Source organism: Lygodium microphyllum, chromosome 17, assembly GCF_053477565.2.
Source record: "Lygodium microphyllum isolate KBCC chromosome 17, Lygodium_microphyllum_v1.1.10, whole genome shotgun sequence".
Lineage (NCBI taxonomy): Eukaryota > Viridiplantae > Streptophyta > Polypodiopsida > Schizaeales > Lygodiaceae > Lygodium > Lygodium microphyllum.
Genome location: NC_141151.1, coordinates 49,180,990 through 49,187,637, shown reverse-complemented (window position 1 = coordinate 49,187,637; position 6,648 = coordinate 49,180,990).

Below are 6,648 nucleotides of genomic sequence, written 5' to 3'. Positions count from 1 at the left end.
AATAGGGTTTCTACTGCAAGAAAATCTATCTTGTATCATCAACAATCATCTTTTTTATCTTTTATATCTCCACAACAAAGAAAACAACACCAAGAACAAAAAAAATATTCACACGCAACTTTATAGAAACAATTCTCCCACAACTTTAACTTTAACAAAATCCATCATTCTCTTCTTTTTTTTCATAGAATTTTTTAATAGAAATTGAAAACACAAAATAATACTCCACTTTGAATGGAAAAATATCATATATGATTCATTTTCAAAGTTTACATAGTTTTCTTTCACAATCTCTCATAGATAGATACATTGTTTAGCATAGAATTAGCTATCTTCTGAGACTCTCTCTCAATCAATAGTACATTATCTCCTCACTATAATACTCAATAATCACTCATAATAATCTTTCTTTGGTCGTGATTGCCCCTTCCAAGAGGTGTGTCTAATATGAAAGGTCACCAAAGCCACTACAGTGACTCTTCATAGCTCATCACTGTCACTTTACTCTAGTCTTCTCTTGAGTCTTCAGTAGCTACTTCCTCCACTTCCTTGAGCTCTTTTGAACTTACATTCGCCTCTTTCCAAGGCTATAAAACTTTTTCAAAGTCACATACATTCTACAAAACACTTATAGAGTCATACATAACAAAACAGAAAGGAATAGAGACTCTACAGAAGCTCAACAGAGGGTTACAGAAGGTCAACTGAAAACATCAGAACCACATAACTCATACTAAAACCATTCCATACTATCAAAAGCCAGTCAATGAGCTTTCAAACAATCTCAAACTTCATCAATCATTACTCCATGATTCATACGGAAGAAAAAAAGAACAAAACAAAAGATAAACAGAAGCTGTTAGAACCTATTAGAACCTCAATAGAACTTATCAGAACATCACATAGCCTCACATCTCTACTGAAAAACATCATTAACTTCCAAAACATAATCAATCTCATTCAAAACACTCTCAAACACTTCCAAAACTACTAAATATCATTCAAAATCCATCAAAAATCAACCATTCAGATGTCAAAAACAACAAAAATCAACCAAAAAACCAAGTCATTTCAACATTCAATAGAATCGACGACTCTTTTTTTCCAGCATCTCATGATGCATGTGTTTTAATGACAATTGTGCACTCAATTTATAATTGCTTTATGAAACATTATTCAACACATAGGGCTAGAAGTGTGGCAAGGCAGCATGTCTTGTCACTTTTGTTCTCTCTCTCTATAATCATTGCTATTAATATCGCAAATTTACTATACACATCACTATTTGCATCGGTAAATACATCAAAAGGCATCACTATTTGTGTCACTATTAACATTGATAACAACACTTCTGTAGAGACATATATACCTATGATTTTAGCCACAATGAGGGTAATTTTTTTATGAATATTTTTGTCGCTTTCGATGTCAGTATAGTGCATGTATCTGTAACATTATTGATATTATTTTTAGCATATTTTTTGTGAATTTCTTGTGAACCGTTTGAATTATTAATTATCTAAATTATCATATCAATCTTTTTTCAAGTAATTATTACTTTTTTAATTATATTTTTTCTTTATAATTTTTTCTCATAATTTGACTAACTAAATGGTCATTTGAATTTCTTTTTAATAATTCTAAATGACTAAGATCTCCTAAAATTTTTGCCTGGCATTTTGAATTTTTAAACAATCCTCATAAGGTTTTTTTTCTTATTAATTATTATAAATTATTTTATAATTTTTCTATCATTTTTACTTAAACAATCTACAATTTAATATTTCTCATAATTTTTTCTCTAATGGATTTCCCTTCTAGTTATATCATTATTTTTTCTAAATCTTTCTTTTCTAAATGTTCCTTTTTGAATTAACTAATTAATTTATTCCATGATAATCCTCTTAAAAAAATTTGTTCTAAGCACTAATTTCAATTCTCTATCATTTTAACTATAGTTATAATAACAACAATTCTACAAGTTTTCTAAATTAACTATTTTTAGGTGAAACTACATGAGGAAAACATGGGCTTCATTGGTGATATTTGCACACTCAAATTTGTTGTTTACAATGGATGATGGATCCATGACATCCATGCATCTTCTCATGGATATAATGGCACATGAGTGAACTTGGGTAGAACAAGAGAAATAGAAAAACGTGAGGAGATGCCTTCGCCTTTTATTCAAATTTCGCCTTCACCTTCGCTTACAACTCTCTCTCTCTCTCTCTCTCTCTCTCTCTCTCTCTCTCTCTCTCTCTCTCTCTCTCTCTCTCTCTCTCTCTCTCTCTCTCTCTCTCTCTCTCTCTCTCTCTCTCTCTCTATAATATATGATGCCTATGCATTTCTATGTGTTTTTGTCTTTTACCCTTCCTCTTTCCTTATGCATGCAAAATAAGCACACCCCCCAATTATCAACTTTGATCATACAAACAATAAATAGTGTAATCAAGTCATCATTAAGAAACTAAAAACCTATAGAAACATATTGCCATGTTTACATGCTCAATGAGGATCACAAGCTAGAAGGCATGCAAGCTCAAGATGCCTCTTTGAGACCATACAAAAACTTCTTCAAATTCCATTCCTTTGATTCATATTCCTTAAAAAGAAAGCTAGGAGGTTGTGAAATACATGCATTATTGGTCACCTTAAGCTTCTAAATTGACATCTCTCACATGAGACTTTAATGGCAAGCTATATGGTTAGTATGGAAACGAAAATTTACCATGCTTTAGAGGACTTTCACATGTTCATGCAAGTAGGGAGTGACACCACAAAATACTTCTTATGTCAGTAAGTATAAGATAAGTATGAAACAATCATGCTCAATTTTACTTTGAGAAGAACCTGCATATTTAGATTGCTCCCAAGTATTTTGGAAAAGGACCAAGTGGTTTGAATAATCCCAACACGTTTTTAGGAAGAGCTTGTTAAATGGTTAGCAAGAGCGTAGAGGGGACTATGAACCCATAAATCCCTCCCAAGCCCCTAGGATAGGAGTTAGCCGCACTTGTCTCAACGAAAGCTACATGATTGAAAGCTTATCCTTGATTATGTTAGATTAACAAGCCTCAGTGATCCAATTTATGGATTGGGACAATCCAAGTTATGGATCAAGACAATATAACATGGATCAGGTGGTTTGAATAATCCCAACACATTTTTAGGAAGAGCTTGTTAAATGGTTAGCAAGAGCTTAGAGGGGACTATGAACCAATAAATCCCTCCCAAGTCCCCCAGGATAGGAGTAAGCCGCACATGTCTCAACCAAAGATACATGATTTTAAGCTTATCCTTGATTATGTTAGATTAAGAAGCCTTACTGATCCAATTTATGGATCGGGGCGATCCAAGTTATGGATCAAGACAATATAACTTGGATCATGACAATGGAATCTATTTCGTATATCTTACTTAATGAAATGTTATACCAAGGTATGATTTTTAAAAAAAGTTGGTGTTTTATGTTCAAACAGGCATGATAGCATAACCGACATACGCAACAAACATGAATTAGTGTGTGTTGGTCACATGATTACTCTAACAAAAACCATCAGAAGAATGAATGGTGGTTTTCTTGCCTTTCAACAAAGGCTCAACAATGGGGAGCTAGCATATCTCCTATTCATTCAGAAGTTGTTGTTATGCTCTTGATTCTCTCAGCTAAGAGGCACTAATTCCACTCAATATACTCTTATATTCCTAATTCATGTACACCAAGCACGCAAGAAGAATGCCCAAAATAAGACCAAGGGATAGAAAGAGGGCTCCCATGATGCCTTTTCCCACCATTGTAGCCTAGTTGGTTGGGCGAAAACTCTTCACAAATTTCAATCCTTGCAAGCCCACTCCAAGCTCCTCTTGATTTGTTGCTTTCTGTCCATCCATTCTCCACTCACAAGTGAGAAGAAAAGAAGAGGAGAAGGGAAAGCTCATGAACATGGAAGTCATTCCTCTCACAACTCTTAAGCTCACCCCCCCTCACTTGCATACATCTCACACAATCACCATAAAAATGAAGCATTCTATTCAATTTTGAACTTAAAATACATCAGGTTTTTTGGGCCTCTACCCTCAACCCTTTGTCCATACTACCATCCCTATACACATTTACATTGCTCGTAAGAGGCCCTCGCAACTTACCTACAAGGTATTCATCAAGTGCTCACATTTTACGAACAATGGATTATAATATCACATGCATGCTTTTGGATTATCAACCACAATTTTTTACACATTGCATGAGAGAGAGAGAGAGAGAGAGAGAGAGAGAGAGAGAGTTCGGCACTCAATATCTCATTACAAAATATTTCTATACATCCTATGATATTGTTCAAAACTTATGCACCTATTTCTAAGTCAATGACTTTTTAAGTCTTCATGCATCACATTTGGCACTTTTTCTGACAAAAAGGCATCATCAAGGCAATCAATAGAGGAACACAGAGTGGGGATTATGGGTAATAAGGCATTAAAGAGGGGGGCATGGATAGAGGAATGTTTGTATAGCTTGTGGATATAAAGGCATGGGTGACAAAGGGTATTGAGACGGTCCGTGCAAAGGGAGGGTTGCCCATTTGTATTTCTATGTAGAATCATGGTTGTTGCTCATGCTCTTGTGCATGAGGAGTCCAATCCCCTCCCCCCGCCCCCCTTTGTCATTTGTATGTATGTATGTGTGCATTCTCTCTCTCTCTCTCTCTCTCTCTCTCTCTCTCTCTCTCTCTCTCTCTCTCTCTCTCTCTCTCTCTCTCTCTCTCTCTCTCTCTCTCTTATGAACTCAACACTAGTGTTTTTTAGCATTGAATTTGACCTTTTAAACCCCATAAAATAACTAAGGCCCAAATACCCTTAAAATGACTACAAACATGGGATATTCTTTTCTTTTTCCCCCTAATAATGGTCACAACCTTGAGACCAATGTCAACAACCACATTATCAAGTGCTTCTCTTTTAAAGATTATGTTATGTGGCACCCTAGTGTTACAATAAAAAGAACTTTCATTCAATGTTCCTTTTTTAAAAAGATAAAATGGCAATCTCAACAATTGAGGGACACATCATCTTTTGAAAAACACACATACAATATGACATGGCTACTAACATTGTCACTTATGACAAGGGGTCGTCCCCCCATCCCCCCCCCCCCCCCAAAAAAAAGGAACTTATTCATTTCCAGTGCTTGTAGTTATTCTTACAGCTTTTGAGCCTTCTAAATTCGTTCTTAGTGTCCAAAAAATCAAACTCAACGTTGAAAAGCTATCCATTTTCAAAGGAGCTAAGAGAATATATGGTAATAAATGTTGAGAGAGAGAGAGATAGACAAACAAACAGAGATAGAGATGTTTACATCTCCATAAAAAGTAAAAATATCCTATGAGACAAAGAAATGACAACATTTGACCATGTTGTCTCCATGCAAAAACAACAATAAAAATGAAACTAACTAAATATGATTATAATTACAATCATAAGGATTACAAGCATAGGCTATTATCATGTACAGAATCATCCCTCAATGGTCCTCTAGCTGACCTATAGGATCCCAACGTAATCAATAGGAATTACACGTGTGCGCGTGCACACATACACCCACACACACACACATAGAGAGAAAGGGGGGGACAAATGGAGAATAGAAGGGAGGGAGGGGAGGATCATAAAAAGATCATAAAAAGGGAGGGAAAGAGCAAGAGCGCATTAAAGGAGGAAAGTTGAAGAGGGCCTACCCTCCACAAACCTCCACCCCCCTATAACCCTACTTACCCTCGCCCACTCCCACCTTCATCCACTTTTCTCATCTATGCCCCACTTGCTCCCTCTACTCCCTTGCTCGACCACCTACCCACCACCATCTACCTTAGGTAAGGGTGTAAGGGGGGAAAGTTGGAGAGGGCCAACCCTCCACAGACCTCCACCCCCCTATAACCCTGCTTACCCCCATCCACTCCCACCTTCATCCATCTATTCTCATCTATGCCCCACTTGCTCCCTCTATTCCCTTGCTCAACTACCTACCCACCACCATCTACCTTACTCTTACCTATCTTATAAATACCATCACCTACCTTCTTTTATCCTCATCTACCCCCCTCTATCCTTATTTATCCCTTCCGATAGTCCTCCATCCACCCCCTCTACTACCTCACTCTTGCCCACCTCCACGTATCCACACTTAACCTTTGCCTATTCAATTAACACCCTTGCCTACCACCTACACTAACGTGGGTTCCTGTTTTCCCCCATTTGCTCTCCTATACTAGCCTCCACCCACTTCTAACATGCTTACCTAGGCCCATCCCCACCCCCACCTACATTTCACTATCCTCATCTATCTCCCTCTAGCCCTACTAACCCCCTCTATCCCTAGTTACCCTCAGCCGTTACCTTTCCTTGGGCCACGCATACCCTCCAAACCCACCCATCCTATCTACATCTCATTACCCTCATCTATTCCCCTCTATCAACCCACCCTCACTAAACCCCTCTACCCCTCATCTATCCTCCTGTATCATTGCCCCTACCCATCTCTACCCTCCACCTTCCCCCATCTACCCTCTTGCACCCTACTCTAGGACCCTCTCACCCCACTTACCCCAACCTATCCTCCAATACCATCACCCCTCCACTTACCCCCATCTA